The 27,305-nt window shown below is 36.2% G+C and overlaps 1 protein-coding gene across 33 annotated transcripts in view; it reads right to left on the bottom strand.

Moving 5' to 3' along the window:
* The window catches only part of MAP2 (microtubule associated protein 2), a 300,883-nt gene that overhangs the window by 212,406 nt on the left and 61,172 nt on the right, over positions 1–27,305 (bottom strand). For all 33 annotated transcript variants that reach the window (XM_021074986.2, XM_084998926.1, XM_084998929.1 and 30 more), the window contains exon 2: positions 8,772–8,821. The gene's annotated coding sequence lies outside the window, so the exon portion shown is untranslated. The remainder of the gene's footprint in view (positions 1–8,771; positions 8,822–27,305) is intronic.

The raw sequence follows: 27,305 nt of genomic DNA, 5'->3' as shown, positions 1-27,305 counted from the left end.
ATCAAGTATGCCCAAAAGTGAAACCCTTTTATTGTGCATTGGCAAAACTATCCAATACCAGCATGCATATCCACGTATTTATCTAAAGTATCTATACATTATATTCCTTTTTCTGCTAGGCAACTAATGATTTTCTTTCTCTTTCTCTCTTTCTCTCTCTCTCCCTTCTCCTTCCCTCCCTCCCTCCCTTTCTTCCTTCCTTTCTTTCTTTGTATTTTTCAGGGCCTCACCTGAGGCACATGGAGGTTCCCAGGCAAGAGGTTGAATGGGAGCTGGAGCTGATAGCCTACACCACAGCCACAGCAACGTGGGATCTGAGCCTCGTCTGTGACCTATACCACAGCTAAGGGCAATGCCGGATCCTTAACCCACTGACTGAGGTCAGAGATCAAACCTGTGTCCTCATGGATGCTACTCAGATTCATTTCTGCTGAGCCACAATGGGAACTCCCTAGGCAACTGATGATTTTCTATCCTTGGATGAATAACTGATGAAACTTAAGTTTCATATAGATTTATAAAAGCTGAATATGAAAGCATACCCCTTTTTAATAACATAAAGTCCTTACTTAGCAATAAGTAGGCCATAAAAGAAATATAGGATTTCTAAATAAATGGACCCCTTCTTACACAAGAAGAAAATGCACTTCTTACGTTTTTTAAGTTCTCCAAACTGCCCTGATAAGATACAGGCCCACGTTAAAGTCATAGTATTCTTTAATGATATAAATGGTCTGCAAAGAGATTAGCTGTGTTATTCTTTGGAATGGCATTCTTTCTCTCAGTTGAATTAAGGAAAATACTATAAATTAGCTGGTCAGTGAATTAAATCCACAGGATTGATTTCATAAACATGGGGTTTGCATGAAAACATATCCAAGGGGTTGCCCTTTGCAGGCATTTGATACAACAAACATTTAGTTAAGACAAAAAGAATCAGCTAGAATATTTTTTTCTCACATGGGAAAAACAGATGTTACTAGTTATAGAAGATATTTCCAATGGGCTATATTTTCTTATTTGTCCTCTGTGGCATCAACAGTATTTTGAGGCATAGTCAAAATAATGGAGCAATTCTGGAAACATATATTCCTAAAATATTTCACTGGTTCATATGAGGAGATGGAGAAATGATAGAAAGTTGGCCTCTCACCCCTACTCCAACCTCCCATTTCCAATCATGTCAGGAGACTTATTTATTTATTTATTTGTGTTTTTAGGGCCGCACCTGTGGCATATGGAGGTTCCCAGGCTAGGGTTCGAATCAGAGCTGCAGCTGCCAGCCTATGCCATAGCCACAGCAACACCGAATCTAAGCCACATCTGTGACCTACACCACAGCACCACAGCTCATGGCAATGCCAGATCCTCAACCCATGGAGCAGGGCCAGGGATCGAACCCTCATCCTCATGGATACTACTTGGGTTTATTACCACTGAGCCATGACAGGAACTCCAAGGATTATTTCTTGTTTCTAATGTTTATAACGGGAAAGGATTACTTTTATAAAAAGGAGAAAATAAGTATGATGCTTTGGATTTCAGAAAGCTATGCAAAAGAAGGCAAATCCTCCTAGGAATAACTGGCCTTTCCAGTTGGAAATGTGATTCTAGAAGTTTCATATCTCTCCTTAAAGTGATGAAGAAATAATTACGCATTTTACAAATCGTTCCAGAATCTCAAAGTCATTTTATCATGTCAATCCAATAATCAGAATTATGGATTTTTTCATCCCTAAGTACATTATTATTACATTATGTTCAATGTAGGAATAAAGTAGAATGATAAAGCAATCATCCTTCTCATACCTTTACTTTTTTAAATTCTTCGAATTAAACCAAGTCATTATTACTGCTCCAAATGTCTCTTGGGTGATTTGTTTAAAAGCCTTGCTGTTTTGCTCAACTTTTTCTATCACCAATAATTATAATTAATAATTACTATCACACACATGCATATATTTAGTTTACAAATATGTAACAAAATTATCATTGTTGCTCCTAATATTTGCGACTCGTTCAGTAAGCATTTTGCTAATCCATTTCTACAAGGCCCTCCCAGGACAGGAGGTACAAAGGTGAAGACCCTCGGTGCTATGGGTTGCTAGGGGAGATAGGACATATCTGGAAATAATCATACCATATAATATAAAGAAGCATGAATGAATGTTATTAGAGAAGGAGGTATGAAGCAACATGAAGCAAGTGGGGAAACAAAGCTGCTTCTTGAAGTGATAACTGAAGTTTGACCACATTATTTTTCAAGACTTGTCTGATTGACTCTAGAAAGCAAACCACTGCAACTTATTAGTAAGATATAAGAAAATCTTCTCTCCCTACTCCTGATTATATTCAAGTATCAGCATTTTATACATTTTTTTAAGTGAAGGTGCTTAATTGTGCAATATGCTGCATAGTTTGTTAACAGTATCCTGCTTAATACCATTCAGCAGAGCACAGAGAAATTACCTCCTTTTTTTCTTTTCTTTCTTTCTTTTTTTTTTGTCTTTCCAGGGCCGCACACATGGCATATGGACATTCCCAGGCTAGGGGTCCAATTGGAGCTGTAGCTGCCAGCCATAGCCACAGCCAGAGCAATGCCAGATTTGACCACGTCTCCAACCTACACCACAGCTCACAGCAATGCCAGATCCTTAACCCACTGAGCAAGGCCAGGGATCAAACCCACAACCTAGTTAGATTTATTTCTGATGAGCCACAATAGGAACTCCGAGAAATTACTTTCAGGTCAGTTTAAAACACAAAATATAATCTGCCTTCTTTCATTTATGTATTTTATTTTATGGTAATAATTCAAAGATTTTCATTAGTTTTATTCCTTGTCTTAGGAGAAATACCAGAATTTATTACTCACGTAAGAACTATGCAAAACAAAGACCTTTGATAAAAATTTCAAAAATGAATTGAAATTTTCCCTATTTAAGATCCATAAGTATACAGTATTTCATTTAATCTTTAAATGAAGTGATAGTTTTCTTCCCATTTTAAAGATAAAATAATAAAATCAGACAACTTGACTATAAGCAGCTCAGGAGTCTGGAAACATTAGGGGGGGTCAGAATTCAAGGCAAAGGGACAGACTTGAATTAGGAGAGAGACCCAGGTCCAAAGAGAAATAGTGAGAAATTGGAAATAGTGAGAAGCTCCAACAATGGGTAAATGGTAAAAAGAATTATGGAATATATATAAGATGAAATATTACACCATCATTAAAATCACATTTTTAAGAAACAAAATGTTACAGGATGTAAAGTTTAACTTCAATTTTGTGAAAACAAAGCAAAACAAAAACTAGAGTGAAATACACCAAAATACTGGCAGCAATATTCATAATAAAAAGATAAAAATAAATCAGAAAAATCAATACAATAAAAAGTGTGGCGTAAAATGTTTTTAAGAATCAGAATCAAGCTTGACTTTCTAATTTGTGGACTTCACTCTGATTCTCTTTTGTAATAACTTGAGGAAATTTAATTTTTTTCCAATCTAAATTCAGTAATACTATATACCATAGATACAATCCATTGTAAGACGCATTTTTTTTTTTGTCTTTTTTTTTTTTTTTTTTTTTTTTTGCTATTTCTTTGGGCCGCTCCCGCGGCATATGGAGGTTCCCAGGCTAGGGGTCTAATCAGAGCTGTAGCTGCCGGCCTACGCCACAGCCACAGTAACGCCAGATCCGAGCCGCGTCTGCAATCTACACCACAGCTCACGGCAACGCAATGCCGGATCGTTAACCCACTGAGCAAGGGCAGGGACCGAACCCGCAACCTCATGGTTCCTAGTCGGATTCGTTAACCACTGCGCCACGACGGGAACTCCAAGACATATTTTATTTGCCACCAAAAAAGAAAAAAAATTGTCAAATTAACCAAGGCATTTTTTTTAATTTTACATAGTGAAAAAAATGTACATTTTAGAATTGATGAAATATTGCAAGGCCATTAACTATTTTTATTGAGGTATAATTGGCATATATCATTATATTAGTTTCGGGTGTACAACATGATTCAACATTTGTATATATTGTGAAATGATCATCTCAATAAGTCTAGTTAGCATTCATCACCATATATAGTAGCACAATTATTTTTCTTGTGATGAGAACTTTTAATATCTAGTCTCTCAGCAACTTTCAAATGTGCAATACAGTATTATTAACAACAGTCTCTGTGCTGTACCTTACATCTCACAACTTATTTACTTTATAACTGGAAGACTGTAAATTTTGACTCCCTTCACTCATTTCGCATATACATGACATCTTTTTTATCCATTCATCATCACTTGGTTGTTTCCATATCTTGTTTATTGTAAATCATGCTGCAATGAACACGGGGGTGCATATATCTTTTAAAATTAGTGTTTTCACTTTCTCCAGATAAATATTCAGAAGTGGAATTGCTGGATCCTATGATAATTCTATTTTTACTTTTCCAAGGAACCTCCATACTGTTTTCCATAGTAGCTGCATCAATTTACATTCCCAACAACAGTGCACAAGAATTACCGGAGAAACAGTAATTCATATCCTTTCCAATCTTTACTTCTTATCTTTTTGATAATAACCACATTAACATGGTAAAGTGATATCTTACTGTAGTTTCAATTTGCATTTTCTTGATGATTAGTGCTGTTGAGCATCTTTTCATGTACCTGTTGGCCAACACTATATCTTCTTTGGAAAAATGCCTGTCATATCCTCTGCCCATTTTTGAATCTGATTGTTTCTTTGCACTTAAGTTAGATGGGTTTTATATATATTTTGTATATTAGCCCCTTATCAGATAAATGATTTGAAATATTTCTCCCATTCAGAAGTTGCCTTTTCACTTTGATGTTTTCCTTTACTGTGAAGAAGTACAAGCACATTTCTGATATCCTATTTTTATATATTTCAATCTATAACTTGCTTTTATCTAGCAACACCAGTTATTTTGTTCAGCTAATATTATTACAAAAATAAACTTTTCTATCAGGGAAACCACCTTTTTTTTTTCCTGAAGCAAAATAACTTAGCTCTAGTTCAGAAAAAAAAAAAAAAAAACACAGTAATTTCATTATACACCATATGTTGTGTTGAGAATATGGTTGTTTCTGGTGAATTAATATATTTTTAAAAAGCCTTATTACATCTAGAAACTTTTCCAAAATAAAATTTAGATAATTGATTACCAAATTTAATTTAAATTATTATTTCATTTTCAGTTGGAAAGAGAAACAATACAAATTGTATTGAATGATACATATACAAGTGGGAAAATCAGGTAATATGAGAGGCTTAAACATGTTTCTAGTTCCACAAATACTTTATATAGTTGAATCAATATATCTATTTTAGAGCATGTAAGTCATCCTGATTTTTCATAATTAGACCAAATGCACTTAAATTATAGTCACACATCCACAAAAGAAATGCTCCATATGGAAAATGAGTAGAGGATTAGATTAAGAAAAGTTTTTATGTATTACTCTTAAAGTTATTTATTTTTCTTGGATTTCTTTTCTTTTTAAATTTCTTTTTAGTTTTTTTTCCTTTCTGAAAAGTGCCCCAAAACCAAGCAGGAGGCATACCTCTCCCAGACTTCAGGCAATATTACAAAGCTACAGTAATCAAGACGGTGTGGTACTGGTACCAAAACAGACATACAAACCAGTGGAATAGACCGAAGAACCCAGAAATAAACCCACACACCTGTGGTCAATTAATCTTCAACAAAGGAGGCAAGAATATAAAATGGGAAAACTGGACAGCCACATGTAAATCAATGAAACTAGAACACACCCTCACACCATGCACAAAAAAAAACTCAAAATGGCTTAAAGACTTAAACATAAGACAAAACAGCATAAAACTCCTAGAAGAGAACATAGGCAAAATATTCTCTGACATCAACTGTACAAACCTTTTTTTCTTAGGTCAGTCTCCCAAGGCAATAAAAATAAAAACAAAGATAAACCAATGGGACCTAATCAAACTGACAAGCTTTCGCAGAGCAAAGGAAATCGTAAAAACAAGACAAAACGAAACAAAAAGACAACCTGAGGAATAGGAGAAAATAGTTTCAAATGATGCAACTGACAAGGGCTTAATCTCTAAAATATATAAACAAGTTATACAAGTCAACAGCAAAAAAACCAACAACTCAATTGATAAATGGGCAAAAGACCTAAATAGACATTTCTCCAGAGAGGATATACAGATAGCCAACAGGCACATGAAGAAAGGCTCAACATCACTAGTTATTTGAGCAATGCAAATCAAAATTACTATGAGGTACCACCTCATACCTGTCAGAATGGTCATCATTAACAAGTCAACAAATAACAAATGCCAGAGAGGGTGTGAAGAAAAGGAGATCCTCCTACACTGTTTGTGGGAATGTAGATGGGTACAACCACTCTGGAAAACAGCGTGGAGGTACCTCAGAAAACTAAATGGAACTACCATATGACCCAGCAATTCCACTCTTGGGCATATATCCAGGCAAATCTTTCATTGAAAAAGATACATGCACTTGTATGTTCACTGAAGCACTATTCACAACAGCCAAGACATGGAAACAACCTAAATGTCCATCAACAGATGAATGGATTAAGAAGATATAGTATATGTACACAATAGAATACTACTCAGCCATAAAAAAAACAAAATAATACCATTTGCAACAACATGGATTGAACTAGAGACTCATACAAAGGGAAGTAAGTCAGAAAGTGAATGACAAATACCATATGATATCACATGTCTGGCATCTAATATACCACACAAATGAACCTTTCCACAGAAAAGAAACTCATGGACTTGAAGAACATACTTGTGGTTGCCAAGGGGGAGATGGAGGGAGCAGGATGGACTGGGAGTCTGGGGTTAATACATGCAAACTATTCCATTTGGAGTGGATAAGAGATGAGATCCTGCTGTATAGCACTGAGAACTATATCTAGTCAGTTATGATGGAACATGATGGAAGATAATGTGAGAAAAAGAATGTATATATATATGTGACTGGGACACTTTGCTGTACAGTAGAAATTGACAGAACACTGTAAACCAAGTATAACGGAAAAAATAAAAATCATTATAAAAATACTTTTAATTAAAATTTTAAAATAACAATTCAAACTTAAACCTGTGCACTGAAAATATTCCTGATTCAAAGATTTATTCTTTGCCAAAAATCTCATTCTACTTGTAATTTTTGATTGGCAGATGGGTAGAAGCTGAAACAATAGATGAGAAAGAAGAGTAACAAAAAGTCCGAAATGTCTTATAAGAAATTCCATGTTTAAATGTGTGCAAGTTTACATAGAATATACTGAAGAACAAATATAAAAGGGAGCCAGCCTATGTGTCTTCAATAAATTCAACTCCAAGCTATATGAATGCATAATGAAACAATGCAAGTTACAGAGACTTAACTATCGTTTTTATAGAGTCGTTAACTCTTTTTCCTTACGAAGTTGTTAATTATTGGTAGGCATGATTCCAACTTAGTCTATTTTCTACAATCCATCCAGATTTCAAGGCTAAGAAAACACAGTTTGTACATGAAAAGGAGCAATAATAGTAGTTGTTTGTGCATGTGATACATTGGGGGTGGAAGAGCAAGGTCAGAATTGAGGCCAGAAAAGGTACATATTTACTGTGTGCCTGCATGTGTTAGACACCGTAATTTGAAGGGTAAATATTGGCTTTCGAAGGCTAAATTCTTGATTAGTGTAAGCATAAAGGAAAAACAATGTTTTTCTTTATGTTAATTATTAATCAAAAGCCTATACAAAAAGTTTAGCAACGCCTGGCATTTTGCTCTTTTATGAGCAACAAAAGCCCTGATTTCATTCAGGGTTTAGTTTTTTACTTTGTTTTAAAATCTGAATACATGTTCTAGAGAAGAAAATAGGAGGGACAAATGAAATTCTAAGCTATTGATGTGAGTGTCCTCTAAGGTTCTGTCATTACTCTAAACGCAATTAAACCGGTTTTAAGTCTCCCATGAATCCAATTAATGAAAAAACAGAACAAAAGGAATGGCATCTTAAAATTCTGTTAATTAATTGCAACTTACAATTGGTTGCAATTGTCCAACTCTACCATCCTTAGGAAATGTGGCTACCAAATTAGGACTTAAGAAGTATTTTCCTACAAATTCAGATGGCTAACCATTCTTTAAAATACTAGGCAGCTTTACAAAAAAATCATTCTTTTGATATGTTTATTAAATGAATGAATTAGAATCGGATTTTTTTGTGTGTATGTCTTTTTGTCTTTTGCAGGACCCCATCTGCAGTATATGGAGGTTCCCAGGCCAGGAGTCTAATCTGAGCTGTAGCCACCGGCCTATGCCACAGCCAGAGCAACGCAGGATCTGAGCTGCATCTGCGACCTACACCACAGCTCACGGCAATGCCAGATCTGCAACCCACTGAGTGAGGCCAGGGATCGAACCCTCAACCTCTTTGTTCCTAGTCGGATTCGTCAAATAAATAAATTAAATTTATTTAATCAAAATTCAGCAAGTAAGGCAGTGAAAAATAAATGAAACTTCGTAATCAAAGAAATACTATGAAAACAAATATGTGCAGGAAAATATGTCTGTAAGTGCCCCAAGTCAGAAATGTAACCAGTTCCTCCCAAGTTTCACCTTTCTACCACAACCTGCAATACTTTGACCCGGCTGTCCAAAGCCCCAGGCCACCTCTATTTTATTTCACAGTTTATTCATAATCAATATAAACACACCACCAACCTTAATTCCAGCCAGCAGTCACAAGATACTTTGGATCAGACCAATAAAATCTGAAAGATAAACAGAAAAACATCCCATAAATTAAATCAGTGGAATGACTTGGTCTTTTATTTTACTAAGGAGGAAGGAAATTAAGTTACTTGGATCCTAGCACATAAAATTTACTGGTTACAACACACCCATACCCATTTATAACAAGGGAATTAGGTAGTTAGAAAACTTCAGACTTAGAATTATCTTTTGGATTTCATTTTAAAAACATGTATTAGATGTCCAAATTAGGTCCCATTTTTATTTTCAGCAGTTTCAATTTATTTAATTAGAATAAATTCTTATGCTTATATTCTAAAAGATCAACCCCAATTTTTTTTAACAACTTCTGTACTGAATGTACTACCATTTACCTTGAAAGATGTTTAATTAAAAATAATAAAACTGATGCATTTGGATCTTTAATCTGATTTAACATCCATAAACAGTCTGTAGATTAAAAGTGCGGAATCAACCATCTGTTCACAACAAGAGGCGACAAAAGTCAAGTAAGACAATTCTACTGGCAACCTAGCAATCTTCCCATTATCTTCTTACAGCTGAGTCTTACCACCAAATCATGCTGAGAAACGCACTGTCAAGTATAAGTGACGAGAAAGTAAACCAAAGACAAAAGCAAACCCAAACTGCTTTACCAAAAGTCAGTCAGTCTTTTGGACAATTATTAAAGAAAACAACTTTAAAATGATAGAGTGAGATTCTTGGCTTGTTGTAGGGAGCATCCATGGCTAAATCTTCAATTTAAAAAAAAAAAAAGTTATGTTTTAGAAGTATGTTTGCGATTAACTGGTTGTTAGTCAGAATAGGGTTCCACATGATATTGTTAGAAATAATTTGTGAGACACCTAAGTTAAGTCCAAAAGCTAATTAACCTAAAGTCTTAATTCTTTAAGAAAAAAAAGTCTAAAATAATAGTCATATATTTCAAGATAATGTTAATTAGCTTGACCATAGTAATAATTTCACTGTATACATATGTCAAATCATGTTGTACACTTTATATGTATATATACATATACACATATATATACACACACACAATTTTATTAAATAGTAATATATAGGGAATACTAATAAAAATAGGGTTGAGAATGAAATTCTTGATTTTTAATCTTAAGGGCAGGTGCTAAAGAAAAGTGAACTTTATTATACAAAAATGAAAATTGTACCATACAATTTGGATAAAATTATAAAAATTAAAAAATAAGGATTTGCAGGCATTTTTGAGGGATTTTCATGATTAATGGTGCTAATATGTGCTAATATGTCTACTTCCACTTGAAATATCTGACTTGACTTTGATACAAATATGCTTTTGCTATGGAGCCAACAGTTCCCAAACTGTGTGCCATGGTACCCCAGGTTGTCAGAGTAAATTCAGAGAAAGGCGATATATTTTCCATATATGAAAAAGCGTAGCAATATCCATCAGATGCCACAAAAACTACTACTTGGAGTAGTTCGCAGTTTCAGTATTGGATTATGCTATATTCCTTTCAATGATGCCATAGATTTGCAAAATTGGGGTTTTGATGGTGTTTGTGAAATAAAAGCCAATACCTCATGAAAACCAACATGGAGTCAGAGATGAGGATGACAATATCCAATCTGGCTCTTAGGTGTGAGGGCTGGGCAGTACCCAGAAGGCACACATATTCTATTAGAAACTCTACTGTAAGTTTCTAAGTACAAAATCAAAAGCTTTTTTTTTTTTTTCCAATTCATGTGCATTATTTCTTTCAAAAGGTGACTAAGTTAAGACCTAAATACTTATTATGCTAACTAAATAAAACTATGGGGTACTGCTCCTTTTTGCCTCGCGAGGTGTCATGAAAAAATTACTGAAATATTCAGAATGCCATAAACTGAGAAAGTATGGGACACGCTCTATTAAGCACAGTATTTTTCTTTTATTTCAATTTTGTTCAACAAATTTAGAGAGAAAGCAAGAGAGGTTATTCTTTTAAGAAAAGACCAGGAAAGAGAGAGATTGAAAAGGAGAGGAGAGTTCTCATCGTGGCTCGGCGGAAATGAATCTGACTAGTATCCATGAGGAAGGATGCAGGTTTGATCCCTGGCCTTGATCAGTGGGTTAAGGATCTGGCATTGCCGTGAGCTGTGTTGTAGTTCACAGACATGGCTCAGATCTGGTGTGGCTGTGGCTGTGGTACAGGCAGGCGACTATAGCTCTGATTCGACCCCTACCCCGGGAACTTCCATATGCCGTGGGTGCGGCCCTAAGAAGACAAAGACAAAAACAAAAACAAAAACAAAAACAAAAACAAAACAGGAGAGGAAGGAGCTCCTGTCGTGGCACAGGGTAAACGAATCTGACTAGGAACCATGAGGTTGGGGGTTTGATCCCTGGCCTTGCTCAGTGCGTTAAACATTGGGATTGCTGCGAGCTGTGGTGCAGGTCACAGACAGGGCTCAGATCTGCGTAGGCCCACAGCTGTAACTCCAATTAGACCCCTAATCTGGGAACCTCCATATGCCGTGGGTGCGGCCCTAAAAAGCAAAAAAAAAAAAAAAGAAAAGAGGAGAGGAAGAAACATTTCCTAAAATCAAAGGAAAAATACTAGGACAGTGGAAAAGACAGTGGTTCAACACACAAAGTGCCTGTGTGTGCAAGTACATGCACACATGCATGTTCATGTGTGCTACTGGGTTTGCCAGAAGCAGCTCAAACAGTACACATGAACACTAGGGGATGAAAGAGAACAAGGAGTGGGCATGCTGTATATATGTACCTGTTAAAAATGTGGAACATCAGTCATCGTTCCTTAAAAAAAAGTGGTTCCCTAGTTTTCTGGAGTCAAGGAAAGACTACATAGATGCAAACTACAGCATTTGGAGTGGATAAGCAATGAGATCCTGCTGTATAGCACAGGGAACTATATCTCATCACTTGTGATGGAACATGATGGAGGATAATGTGAGAAAAAGAATCTATATATATGTATAACTGGGTCACTTTTTTCGTATAGCAGAAATTGAGAGAACATTGTAAATCAACTATAATAATTTTTTTTAAAAAAGAACCTCATGTTTATTTGTGTGCAGTTTCAAGTCTCACTGTACTGTTTCATCACAACTGCTTCTTGCGAAGAGCTCTTTGGCATACTAGATATCAATTTGATATCTTTACATTCTTTTAAATACATTGGATTTTATTTTTTCTTCGTGTCTTTTCACATACATACTTTCAAAGTAATAACATAATGAAATCTGTGGAGTTTTTCAAAAGTCAGGGTTTATGGTATGTGAACATGGCTGTTTTATGTGTTCCATAATGTGATTTGGAAAGGCCATTCTGACTTGCCCCCATCACTGTTCCACCAACCCATCCCCATCTCCCCCAAGTTTTATTTATTTTCTTCTCAGTATAGCATGCATCAAATACAAATTTTAAGATATTAATGCTATTTCAGTTATGTGAACTTTGTTGTATTTGAACCCATAAGCTTAGCAAGGTGTTCAGCATACAAAAGAGTATCAATAAGTATTTGTTAAATGAATGAAGGTCCTTAATGTTGTACACTTCTGATAGTATCATCAGATTTAAACAGTTAAAAATCCTCCTTTTGGAAGAAATAAGGGGAGAAAAATCCCATTCTTGAGCCACCTGATTTGCACTGAAAATATGTAATGGAACTTTTCTGAGGGAGAAGACGTGTTCATGTTTGACCTGGTGAACTCACACTGTCTAATGATTTTTGTTTGCTTGTTTGCTTTTCTTATCTTAAGGGGAGCACATCCATTTGCAGTGCCTAGAGCAGCTGCTTTGTAAAAAACTCTCTGAATCTTTTTTTTTTCTCCACCCAACCCAGTTAGTGAGCAAATAGGCACAGAATAGTGAAGATTTATGTTGCCCTAAGGCTCAATCCTCACTGTGAACATCTGCCATTTCAAACACAGAGGTCAAGACTTTTTGTGTAGTATTTTGCTAAACAATGCCCTCAGCATAACTCAAATGAAATTCTTTTCAGTAGGATTCAGCATCTGCTTCTAGGCAGCTTAACTTATCAGCATATTAAAAGCATCACTCCTTCATCCTCTAAGTCTCTTTCTCCACACCAAAAAAGGTAGAGAATAATGTCAGAAAATAATCTTGAGAGTTAACTGCTAAAGATTTTTCCCCCTCTTTTCCCAATGAGAAATAAATCTATTACAAATCATTTTGTGATGGTCAGACTGAATTATAAAGCTTCTGTCAAGCTGAAGTATTCCTTTTTTATATCTCGCAAGGAATAAAAATTGAAAATAACAGACATATATTCACTATTAGATTATCAAGGTCAACTGTCAATTGAAAAACCACCTTTGACACTTCCAGTGCTTCTTCCTTCTTAAAGTTACACCAGAGCCTCCATTTATAGAAGCTATGATGCTTGGGTAGTAGAAAAGTTACTGCTTGAGTTTCAATTTACAGAATGGATTACTAGAGTTGCAAATTAAAAAAAAAAAGAATCTATTTAAAAATATATTTAAGTTCTTTTTATTTGTTAATAAATAAATATAACCCTTACATTTTAGAACTATAGAACGGTTTTCTTAAATAAATAGCATTGTTTACTATTTCAAGGATCTAAAGTTCCTTGCCATCAAAGAGCTTACTTAAAATTTAGTGGGATAAGAGGTGGTTATGATAAGTCAAAAGACAAAAGACCATGACCAGAGCAGAATATGCCTGCTGTCACAAAGAAATGCCAACAAAGAGCTGTGGGAAGTGGGTGATCAAAGGAAAAAAATGGAATCCTATTATATAGATAAGGATTCACAGAGGAGGTGCATTATAGTTGGGCCTTGAAGGAGCCAAGGGATTTTGGTAGGTAGAGAAGTTAGAATGGGAATGAGAACAGCTCAGACAATAGACTCAGCAGAAAAAAGTAATGAAAGAAGCAAAGCCCAAGAGGTATTTGGAAAAACATCTGCAGTCCTACCTGGTTGGAGTATATATAATACACAAGAAGAGGAATAATCAGGTGAAAGGCTAGGTTAGGTCTGTATAGGCAGTAATGACCTTGAATGACAATCTGAGGAGGATGTATAATTAAATATTTTAAATTTTGTATGCTAAAGTGAACCACTGAAGGTTTTCTACTCAAGAAGGACATAATTAGCACATTTAAATGGCAACCTTGTCTACACTGGATCAGAGATGAGGAGAGATTAAAGAAGAAGGGTCCATTTAGGTGACTCCTTCACAAGTCCAAATGATGAATAATGAAGTGTCGGCTCCAGAAGAAACAGTGTCAATGAAAAGAAGGAAGAGTGTTCCATCTACAGCATAGGTGAGGGCTTTAGTCTGCTCAGCTGTATAAGACTGAGTGACTTAAAACAATAAAAATGGATTCACACAGTTCTGGAGGCTGGAAGTCTGAGATCAGGATGCCAGCTTAATCAGATTTTGGTAAGAGCCCTCTAACTGACGTGGAGGTAGCCAGCTTCTTGCTCTGCCCTTGCCTGGTCCCTGTCAAATGAGGGCCCCACCTTTGTTAACTTGTTTACCGGTAACATCCGGAAAACCTTATTCTAAACCTGGGTTAGGGCTTCCACATACAGATTTTGAGTTCAGTCCATGGCCCTGTGTAAAACCTACAGGACTTAGGGGTTGGTTGGCTATGAAAGGTATGGGACAGAGAAAAGGAGCCAAGAGAATTCTAAGAGTTTGAGACAAACGGACTCCCAGAAAGATGGTGTCGTTGTTAGAAATGGGCAAGGTTAGAAACTAACCTGAAGGAAGATCAGGTTGCTGTGCAAGAGTAGAGGGTGATGGGCATTTTTAGACAAATTAAGTCTGAGTTTCTGGCAGGATAATCAAGGGAAGATATGCATCAGACAACTAACTTATTTATGGAGGGTACGATTTTATGTGATATGCAAAGGAGTGAAAACACTGAAACAAAACAAGAAAGAATGAACACCACAGTGATGTAATTAGGTTAAAATATATCAATACAGGATCAGAGTATGTGTATTCCAAATCATAGAATTAGGTGTCTAGCCAGCCCGCAGTATTGGGTATTGAATCATACTTTGCCTTGACAGACAGGTATAGCATTAATAGAGTTCTGGCTGTATAGAAGCCCATATTGTTGGTAATGCCACATTCTGCCTGCCCAGACTGTGGGGTGCCCTAGGGTTAGTGACCCAGCAAATCCACATTTGTATCTCAAGCACTTAGTGTGGTTATGGCACAAAGTCAGGGGCCTATAAATGCAAAACGAGTCACTCCCCAGAAAAAGAGTCTGAGTCATGAGTCCTCCAACTAATCTCACCTCTAGACTTTACATTATTCTCTCAAAAATCATGCTAGGAAGCAAGGCACTCAGTAGAGCACCCAATGGAACGTTCTGAACATGTACTCTGACCTGCTCACTGTAGCTGCTGCAACAATGCTTGGAAATAGATGTTAAGGCTAACGAGGACCAGTTCCATGCTGGGATTTTGTATCTAATTCATGTATTTACTTCACAACACAGGAAAAAAAATAACCAGGTGATGAGGCAACTAAAAATAAGAATATCTGTTTAAATTGAGTAAGTTTGAAATGTCTCAATTATGAAATTTGTTTTATGAAAACTACAGTACTATTTCTAGCACAAAGACAAGAGTAACAGGAAATAATCTTTCTTTAATATAACCCAGGCATTGTATAAACTATGTCACAAGCATTATTGATTTAATCCTCCTAAGAAGAAATAAAGCAGATACCATTATTATTACCAGGAGGAAACTAAGCTTATAAGGATTAACTACCTAGTACCTATGGATTAAGGTTGCTAATTAGTTGATATTACAGAAATGCTTCATTTACTAAGGCAAAAAAATGACAACTGTAGTCAGAGATAAGGTAAAATATATACATATACTTGGTAATATATGGCCTGTGTGTATATATATATATATATTTTTTTTTTTTTTCAGCTTTTGCTTTTAAGCTAAGACGTTGATGGTTTTTCCTAACTGTGCAACTTCTTAAGAATTTCTAGCATAGTCAAACTCAGGCAGAAACAGTAAGGGTAACCATACTTTGGAAATACTATAAGAAAACAAATGACAAAATTCTGAAATAGAAAGAACCCAGACTCCTGGGGTTCTTTCTCTAAGTATTTCTAGCGGGACAAAAATTTTGAAAGATGGCAGCATTTATTTTTTAAGAAACTTTGTGCTGACATTACCTCAAAGATCTCTGGCAACAAAACAAAACACCCCTAATACATTTAATATATACTTATCCCAGGTCCTTTCATTTTTCTTTCTTTGTAATTTTTGTATTTTGGATGTTAGGCACATAAATGGATTAAGAAGTTGATCTATTCAAGGTTTATGATAAAAACAGCAGTAAGAAGCATGTTTTATTTGAGAGCTAAAATGTATCGAATAATGCTATATTTACTTTAATGACAAGATAGTACAACTGCATGAACATGGAATCTGCAAAAGCCAATAAGCTTATTTTTTGCAGTATGAAAATCTATCTGCTCACTCAGATCATTAGTCTTTAAAATCCGAGGTTTCCTTTGAAATGGTTTTATAACTAAGTATATGCACCATTAATTTCTTGTTCAAAATCTTTAATGGGATATCTTCTCATTAGTACTGGATTTAAAACCGAGATTTGAAAAAGTATGGGAGATATATACATATATATATGAGGCACTCACTGAGTGGGCAGTATGTACCCTGGGTCTAAAGTCAGGATTTTTTTAAGATTAATGCTACCACCTAGATTTTTTTTTCCCAATCCGGAAAGTATATATTCTCCTAGAACTATCAAGAGGTCATTTTGTCATCTCAGTAAAACTTGAATTTCAAAGGAATGTACAGCTATAGGCAATCCTTAAACAATAAAGTAAATCTGTTCCCCAAAGTTTTAATTTCCTGAAAACTCCAGTAAGGCACTAACAAGCCAAATTGGAGCATTCCACACACTTCTGGACCCACTTCTCTGAGTCAGAAAAAATTTCCTCCAGGGTTAATCCAGGTGCATTTAATTTCTACATATGCTATTGTTATAACCAATTTCCAGCATCATTTAATTAACCTAATAAAAAATTTCAGGAGTTCCCGTCATGGCTCAGTGGTTAACGAATCCGACTAGGAACCATGAGGTTGTGGGTTCTATCCCTGCTCTTGCTCAGTGGGTTAAGGATCCGGTGTTGCTGTGAGCTGTCGTGTAGGTTGCAGATGCAGCTCAGATCCTGCGTTGCTGTGGCCCTGGTGTAGGCCTGGTGGCTACAGCTCCGATTCGACCCCTAGCCTGGGAACCTCCCTATGCCTCGGGAGCGGCCCAAGAAATGGCAAAAAGACAGAAAAAAGAAAAAAAGAAAAAGAAGAAAAAGAAAAAATTTCAAATCCCCCAAAGAGGTATAAAAGGATCGACTTCAGAATTATTTATTATACAGAATATTTTTGTCAATTTTAATATTCTTGTCACAATACATGTTATATACAAAGGATCCAAAAGTGAGGTCAGAATTTATACATTACAACTGAAAATCCTACGTCTGGAACAAATACAGCTACAACAAAAGTTAGGATTTCCTATAAGTCTAAAAGCGTTCATGTAGAAAACATCTGCTGTTACCACATGTTCAATGTTAAGTAGTTTCTCAGACTCTGTCATCCTTCAACTGTACTAACCAGGGGTGAAGGCTTCAAAATTTCCCCAAAGTAACAGTGGACCAAAAAGCATTATAGAAGAATAAAAATAGCTTAAATTAACTGTATATCTTTTTACATATAGGAAGTCCTATTCTTATAATCTGTTAACCAGTCATAAAAAACTATATGGACACATGCTGGTTAAATTCCTAATCTGGTCTACTTAATCCTTAGTATAACTGAAGTAGTGCAACACAGCTGAATGGGATGATTATGGCCTGACTGTGATCCCAGACACAGCTTCATCACCATTCTGTTATAAGAATGTTTTTCCAAGCGAGTGGAGTACACTAAAGTACCTCTGTTGACCTAGATTTTGTTGGCTCTGACTCATTATCCGGCATGACACCTGTTTCCCAATGAAAGGTAATCTCTAGTAATGGGTTATCCTCAACTGTTAGCTTGCCAAAGTGTCAAATGTCATGCAAGAAAGTAAATTACCCAGAGACAAAATAAGACAAATGACCTAATTTTTGATATCCTCATGAATTGAAATGTTTCCAAATAATAACATATATCATTATTCCAAATAATCACTTCTAAACTTTTGACATAAGCGGAAAAAAAAAAAAAAAAGAAATTACAGAAGGTAGGATCTATAATCTATCCATAATGAACTGTTGAACCCTTCTTGCATGGACTAGGGACAAATCATTTACAACACACCACTGACTGATAAAATTCCTCTTGGTATACACAGCTTCAACCAGTTAACAGAAAGAGAAATAAGTTTTGACAGCAGTCAAGCAACACCAAAACACTGTCCCATGTGTCTTCCATGAAGGCAGCCAGCGCTAGCCTGTTCAGCAGGTCACCCTGTCACTTCTTAGAGAACCCACTCGGTGCTTGACAGACCTAGTGCCACAGCAGAGTAACTATCTACACTCTTGAGCATTAGAGAAAGTCAACAAGCCTCTCCCTGTCTGTAATGAGGAACCCAATTACCACCTTCTGTTGTGTGTGTGTCAGGGCTACAGTCATGCTGCACAATCGCTATTGTGTTTCCATCTGCCAGTTTCAGTGAGCTTTGGAAACAGAGCTGGAAGATTTAGGTGCTTTCATACACAGTTTTTTGTTTTTGTTTTTTTTTTTTTTAAACTATTGCTAATAGCTGACGAGGGATATTCAAATAATTAAAGAGGCATTCCTTTCCAGCCAATCCCCAATCAAGAAGGCCAAGTTGCTAAAGGAAGAATAAAAAGCAAAATAAGTATGTCCTGACCTGCAGTAATTCATTCCCAAGCCAATGTATTAAGAAAGATTCAGTGTTAAAGATGCATCAAAGAAACTACCCTGACTTCCTACCGAAATGAATAATACCGACCACATATCAGTAAACATTCCCTGCCGTGAGAAGGCAGCCTGTGTTTCGTACTGCGCTCAGGGCAGGTCAGTTTACTGTTTTAATAGCCAATACAAATGGCACCCGTAAGAGCCACAATCTTTTTTTGTTCCCAAATGCAAACAATTTTTTCTTTATAACATCCTCAGATGGATTAGAGGGTCTAAGGGCTCTTACTCTTATTTTTGAAAAAGAGAATCAAGCTTAAGAAGATTAAAGGAATGTCCTAAGGTCATCTGAATGGTCACAAACACGCTCAGGTCTAAAACCAAGTTTCCTGATGGGATGATAACCTGGGTAAAGCTAAGGAAACTGGCGGAAAAGTTTACATAATCAATCTTCTGGAATGGCTCTGAGGTCTCTACGGAAAACTCTCCCAGCTGTCACCCACCTTTTCAGGATCCATGCATTCTATTTAATCTTCTCCATGAGGAAAGGATGATTAAAAGTAAATAGGATGTGCTATCTTCAGGCAAAACACACTAATGTGACTCGAAAATTTTTCAAATGATTACTACAAACTCTGGCATCGTCATAAGGCAAATCGAGCAGTGAATTACGACATTTTGGCCTCAACTTTCAAAGTGCATTTTTTTTCTCATATATAAACAAGAACAAAAATAGGTATAATGTACTAACAAAATATAGTGATTTCAACAACAAAGAACAACTATTTTTTTTCATCAAAGGGTAAATGTGCCATTGAATCTTGGTACCAGTACTAGTTAAAAAATCAACATTAAAACAATGTGCACTTTGCAATGCTAGGATTTTTTCTTTTAGATTTGCCTCACTTTTATGTATTTGCAAGGTTTTTTTTTAATGAACATACATTAATTATATCTAGCCATAAGAATATAAGCAAAGACAATTTTTATAAAATATTTTTCTGTTGTTATAGTGCAAATGTCTTACATTAAGAAAAATATTCTAAAAACAGAATTTCAGATTGTTTACAGCATTAGCATAATATCAATAATTTAGATTTAACAAAGTCTTAAGGACATCTTAAATTTTTTTTTGTATTTTTAGGGCTGAACCCACGGCATATGGAAATTCCCAGGCTAGGGGTCGAATCTGAGCTGTAGCTTCCAGCCTATGCCACAGCCACAGTCATGCCAAATCTGAGCTATGTCTGTGACCTACACCGCAGCTCATGAAAACACTGGATCCTTAACCCACTGAGTGAGGCCAGGGATCAAACCTGCATCTTCATGGTTACTAGTCAGATTTGTTTCTGCTGAGCCACAGTGGGAACCCCTTAAAGACTTTATTTCTAAATCCATTGTTCTTTTAACATGCAACTTTGCACTTCTGTTTCTAAGTTCTAAAATAAGGATAGTAAAATCCACTCCTACTTAATTGAGAGGGCAAATATAACAATAAGAAGATAAAAACTGTAGAAATAACAAGATAATCACAACTTGTTTCAGGTGGTAGTATTTCCTTAAAAACAGGCTATGATTCTGAAAAGGCAGATAGTTCCATTTTAATCAAACTACCATCATGCAGTATATTAGCACTCAAATTTTATTACTACAAATACTTTTGAATCTTCTAGAAACAAACAAAAAATTCAAGGTAGCTGGTATGATAGAAAGAGCCCAGGCTTTTAGCTTGAATCCTACAATTTTCTTAGAAGTTAGTGTTTAAGTATGTTTGAGCCTCAGCTTCCTCATTTTTAGAATGGGGGTAATAATACCTATTTCCCAGAGTTCCGTGGGGATTGAAGGAGATAATGTATGTTCAGAGCTTATCAGAAATTTTAGCACATATAGAGGCTCCATAAATGAATTTTCTTCATTCTATAATACACTTGTGCAAAATGCTTGCATCTTGTGACTGGTACTTATCCTCACTAAAAATATATTAACCTGAACACATATTGCCACATATGTCAAATGACAAAGAGTTGACCTAGTTTCCTGTAAGGCTGACTCTGATGGGCGAAAATGTACCAACACTGAAGTCAATGAAGTGGACAATGGATTTCTGATGGTGCCATTAATGATTTTACTTAATATAAGCCTTAACTACCCATGATTGTTATCTTTTTTTCATCAGCATAAATTTACACATTCACTTACACAAATATTCTATACACTTACACTGCAGGATTGGCTATTATGTGATTTAAGAGATACAGGGCACACACAGCACTCCACCACCAAGGAGTTACAATTTAGTAAGAACTAAGACACATGATCAATCTTTACACTGGAACTAAATTATTAAGTATGAATAGGTGGGGTATGAACACTAATTCCACTACCTGTTTTTGAGATTTTGGTAAAATCACTTAACCTCAGCTTTTCCTATGTGTGTTCCCTTGTAAGGTTTATTTATATACACAGAATACATTATTTTGGAAAAAAAAAAAAACAAAACAGGATTCTTACATACTTAAGTAACTCAGAAGAAAAGCTGTAACATCATAACTTTATAGGAATAAGAACGTCAAACAAGCCAACTGTCCTTTATTTATATTATATTGTGGGCTAATACGTGCTTTATTAAAGAAGAGGATAGTTTTAGAACTGAAACATCCAAATTCTATGTCTGAATAAAAATCTACCATCATACTTCCCTTTGTCTTAGAAACCTAAAGACAACCTGGCTTTGTAGTTAATTAAGGGCTGGAAGTCACGGATTTTCATGTATATGTTAATACAACACCTCCCCTTCCTTCTTCTGGAGTTGAATCACCTCTTTTAGGGGAACCCATTTTATATGCTTTAGATGGGGCTGACAACACACAATCCAACCCCACCCCAGCCTCAGCCATGAGAAAATAAAGGTCAATCCTTCATGGACTCCATTCTCTGGATACACTGACCGGTTGAGAGCTGGGAATTTAGGACAAACTAAGCTAGGGTGGACACTGTGATGCACTACAAAAGACTTAGGTCCCAGATGCGGGAAATGTCTTCAGTAAAGGATGCTCAGTGTTGGGTCCTTTTAGATTTCCTCTCTTTCCTTGGGTGACACACATCCAGTGATGGAGCCACTGAAGGATGTAAAGACCCATCCGTCTTCATTTAATGGGAGGCACCTCTGCAAGGTATTCTCACGGCGGGAGACTGTCACTGGACTGGCATAGCAACTCAACTTCCTCTGCCCAGGAAGTTTCCCTCTTCCATGGGCATTATCCCAGCAAACACTCTGTAGGCTAAATTCTGTCTCAGGGTCATACTCACAGAAACCCAATCTGTTACACAAGCCAAAGGGAATCTTCCTGGACAGAGAATGCTGCAGGCAAGACCGTTTCTTTTCCACTGGGTTAACTGTATGTTACAATCACGTCAGCCTGAAGCTACTGTTATCTGTCTTTCTACCATGGACAGAAAGTTTCAGGATGAACCCAGGGTTTCAAGATAAAGCAGAGCAAGGGCACTGGAGAAGGAAAGAGGAGGAGGCAGAGAGGGAGGAAGAGAGAGAAGAAGAGGGAGAGGGAGAGAATACAAGTGAGAGCAAAAGTAAGGACAAGACTGATGCAATGATTTCATTGGGAAGCCTGGATCCTGCCTCTCCTGTACCAGGAGAACATCTAGATATTGTTATTCAAACTCAGTTGTTTCCTATTTATATGTGAAAGAAAATGATTAATATGGGTAAATTATTATATAAAATCTTATATTTAATTTCAAGTGTTTGGCCTGATACATAAAGCAGAGTCATGTTTGGCCAATGCCTGCCAATGGACTATAATAGAAAGTCAGTTAAAAAAAAAAAAAAAAAAAGCTTCAGATCATCTCAATTGCTAGTTACTTTGTAAAGCAAAAAAAAAAAAAAAAAAAAAAAAAAAAAAGTGATTCCAACAAATTAAGCAACACTAGCTTGTAATCATATTTGAATGTTTTGCCAGGTATCCATAAACTCAGCCTGCAAATTCAACACTATTCAAAAGTAAGTGTATAGGAACAAAAGGTATACAATACTGTTCCCGGTGTAAACTAGAATCTGGTAATTTACTCCCAAATGCAATAAAATATTCTAGTTAATAAAGCCAATTAGTTATATTACTAAGTGGAGTCTACTAATCTAGAAGACTGCATTATTATATTCTAAAGTTTCTTCTAAGGAAGTCTTTCATCTTTGCTTTCCCTTTGATACAGTGATTACCTACTGATTTTAAGTTTTAATTAACTACTCTTAGTCAATGTGCATACTTCACTAAAAGCCTATTACCTATGTCAGTGTGTACATTGCTAAGTAAGGAATGGTGACAAAAATTGTGGAAAATGTCAAATGCAGCTTCCATTGTCGCGCTTACTTAAATTTATATGACTTATTCAAGTAACACAGAGGAAACAGCAGCAGTAATAAAAAAATTTATAGGTTCAAAGTTCCCTTTGTGGTGCTGCAGAAACGAATCTGACTAGGAACCATGAGGTTGTGGGTTTGATCCCTGGCCTCTCTCATTGAGTTAAGGCTCCAGCATTGCTGTGGCTGTGATGTATGTAGGTCGGTAGCTGTAGCTCCGATTCGATTCCTATTCTGGGAACTTCCATGTGCCGAGGGTGTGGCCCTAAAAAAAATTTTTTTTAAATTCATTGGTTTGATCATATAAAAATCATTTGGGCTTCCTACTAGTAACTAATTTTACATTTTACATTATACATTACACATAAATACATTTATTTTGATGTATAAAAAGGGTGGAATATTCAATGACTACACCTTCTGAGGATCACACCAGCTAAAGCTGCAAGAAGTTATAATTGACAAACTTCCTTTAAGATTTAATTAACAAACCTTAACAATTTATTTGGCTGAATTATTTTTCTTTTTTTGTGATGGAACATTGAAAACTAACACTGTTTTATATAGCACAAAGTTATGCTATTTTCCATCGCAAGCTAGAAATCAGATATACTGCATTTAATTTCCAGAATCTCTGATTTTTTCTGTAATTTGTTGTCTCCAAGCTCATATTACTCATTCATGTATCATGCCCTTGGCTCAGAGAACTCTGAAATCAGCATTGTCACTTTAAGAGATAGGAAATAACAGCAAATTTAACTACCATGGCATTTGAGCATCAGATTTTTGTTTTTCTTTTTAGGGCCTCACCCATGACATATGGAAGCCCAGGATAGGGGTCGAGTCAGAGCTGCAGCTGTTGGCCTACACCACAGCCACAGCGGGATGCGAGCTGCTTCTGTGACCTACACTACAGCTCCTGGGTAAGGCCAGATCCTTAACCCACTGAGCGAGGCCGGGGATCAAACTCAACATCCTCATGGATACTAGTTGGGTTCATTACCACTGAACCACAACGGGAACTCCAAGCATCAAATTTTTAAGCCATTTCTTTGAGTGTCTAGTCCTAAACAATCGATCAAATATTGTCTTTATTGACATAGTTCCTATATATTAAGCAAATCATAACATGTTTAAAATATAATTATATTGACCATGCAGTTTTATATAAATTACTTGTAGTGTTAATAACAGTATTTCAGCAGATTGCTATGGCAATTTCAATGAAAACTTACAGAATTCCATCTTTTGTTAATTCTAATTAAATACAGAACCTTATAACATGGAAAGATACGTGTACTTTGCAAAACTACTTCAGGGAAAATAATCACTTGCTTTTGTGATTTGGAAATAAATCAGCATATGCTAGAACATCAGAAATTAACATTCATTTTATTCATTATCCAGAACACTTTGTTAATTCTCTCAGTAAATAAAACTGCTTAAGTGAAGACAAGTCACTATAACCGTGAGACTGAGTAAATACTAGATACTTCTTTACAAAGTTGTCTCAAACCCTGCAAAAGTCTATTCACCTCATTGAATTTCCTATCCAGTTTCAATGAGGATGTCCAGTGAAATATGGGCAACTCCTTCAAATTTAAGACAAATATCAATTTTAAAAATGTATATTTAGATCATTGGATCTGGAGAAGAAATGGGAGACATATCAGCAAAATAAAAATGTAGAACCTTATAGTGATTTGAAGGTACCAATTGAAAGTAGGTATTTTAATAATGTATGATAAATAGCAGCAGAAACTAAATTATTTACATGTGCTTGCCTGATGTACATTGGAAAGTGGACTGTGCAGCAAGAGAGTCAAAGTAGCTGTGATGTGCTGGGTGTCCACAAAACAACCGTTTCTTAACTGTTCGTATTTCAGGATCTTCTCAAGTGAGGTTTAATAAACTGTATTTCAAATATTCAGAAACATTTTGAGGATGTGGCAGCACTAAATATTTGCCTTTAGTTAGCTAAGTATGTTAATACTAAGTATGAGTATTCTATGCTGAGCATTAATATATATTGGTTTTCATGGTCCTTTTAATAAACTTCAGAAGTAGATAATATTATGGTCACACGCCCCCCCTTTTCTTTTTCTTTTTTTTTTTTTTTTTGCTTTTTAGGGCCACACCCGCGGCATATGGAAGTTCCCAGGCTAGGGTTTGAAGTGGAGCTGCAGCTGCCAGCCTACACCACAGCCGCAGCAATACGGATCAGAACCGTGTCTTTGACCTACACCACAGTGGCAACACCAGATTCCCCCCATCCACTGAGCAAGGCCAGGGATTGAACCCACATCCTCGTGGATACTAGTTGGGTTTGTAACCCACTAAGCCACAACAGAACTCCCAGGTCACCCCTGTTTTAAAGATAAGGATATTAAACATTAAAGGTCATACGTAAGAGGCATGATTAGGATTTGAATCTGCGCTGCTTGATGTCAGAAGCCAGGCTCCTAACCACTGTAACTGATTTCTTTCCCTTACACGTAACTATAGCCATAATGACCTGTTCATTACAATTTTTTATTTGCTTTTTCTTTTCTTCTCTCCACACCTCCCGATCTAAACCAGGCTCTACAAAACTGTGACCTGAGAGATATTTTCCTAGTATAATAGAATTAGAGTAATCTAGCAATATTTTAATGTCAGAACTGTCAGAGTGGAGGGAGAGAAGGAGAAAAAAGGTGAGGGGAAGAGATGGAGACATAGAGACAGAGAGAGACTTAAATATTCATTTAAAATCCACTTTGTTTTGGTGGGTTTTTTGTTTTTTGTTTGTTTGGCGGTGTCTGCAGCATATAACTTCTGGGGCCAGGAACTGAACCTGCTTGCCACAGCAGCCACCCATGCCACAGCAGTAACAATGCTGGATCCTTAACCTGCTGAGCCACCAGGGAACTCCTAAAATATACTTTCCTTTGGATAAATAATAACCTAATTCTATCCTCCTCCCCACTAAGTATAATTACAAAGGGTTTAAGGCATAGTAAGTAAGTTCACCTGTATGTAGCTAAACCAACAGAAAGGGAAAAAAAGAAAACAAAACTTGTGTTTTCCCTTTTTTGGTTCTTATTTTTAAATTGATTTTTAAAAGACAGAGCCATACTTATTTTACGTATTAACAATTTGGTTTCTTCATATTTATTTGTTCTGGTTATCTTTTTTTTTTTTTTTTTAAAGACCCTTTATTTTGAAATGTTTCAAGCCTCACAAGAAGGTGCACACTTGGTCCAGGTCATTGTGTATACCTCACCCAGTGTCCCCCAACACCGTCATTCATTTTTCTGTATGAGAAAAAGTGAATGGATCCTTTTCTTTGTGTTCAAAGCTACCACCTGAAAAGCAGAGACAATACCACGTGTGCAGGAAGCATGCCCCTTGCCTGCAACGTGGCTTCACTGCAGACTCTTGTAGAAGCGGAGCAGACATAGTCAAACCTGGCTATGAGTGTGAACCCTGCTGGCAACCTGCCCTTGCTCAGGATAGTCTTCATCATGGACGCCAACGAGACTCGGCTTCATTCAAAAAGAAAAATAGCTCAGCCCATCCTTGCGGTGAAGTTTGTAAACACTTAACCGAATTCAATTAAGACAGGAAAAAGGATTTGCCTTAGTACACACAGAATGAAAAAAAATCTTTGTTTTTATTTTTTCCTCCTAAGAGCTCACTTTTCTCAAATGAGGAAAGACATGTTGTTTGGTATACAAGAAAAATGAATTGTAAAAAAGAAAACTTAAAAGGCTTTGTATCAAGACTGATTATATTCAAGAGCAATATTTAGGTGATGGGTTAAGAGAGCAGCTGGCACAATTAAGGCCTGGATGTGCGGCCTGTGGTTGAAAAGAAACCGAAGAGCATTTAATCATATGGACGTTGTGTAGTTTTCAAGAAATAAAGCCTCCAATGTTGCTTTTCCCAGACGAAGGTTAGGAAAAAGCTCTGAGACTGTTTTTATTACAACGGGCTCTCTGCCCAGTTTTAATCACCATTAGGGAAACGGGGCTTTGACCAGAATAGTACGTTTCACTTTCAAGATAGTTAGTGGTAAGCAGTGATGTATTTCCTAAATTATGGCCTGAATTATAGCAGAATTAAAAAAAAATTGTGGGAAGGACTGCTACAGGTTTGGCTATTTTACCTCCTTCTTAGATACACCCCCTTCCTCAGCACCTGTTTACTGAGATGCTGCAATGGATATT

The sequence above is a fragment of the Sus scrofa genome, chromosome 15 (genome assembly GCF_054392235.1).
Source record: "Sus scrofa isolate SSC_HxYL_T2T_F1_AM1 chromosome 15, Sscrofa_HxYL_maternal_Yorkshire_Landrace_v2.0, whole genome shotgun sequence".
In the NCBI taxonomy this organism is placed as follows: Eukaryota; Metazoa; Chordata; class Mammalia; order Artiodactyla; family Suidae; genus Sus; species Sus scrofa.
The sequence above is the reverse complement of the archived record's forward strand: the minus strand, read 5'-3'. Positions and strand labels throughout refer to the sequence as shown.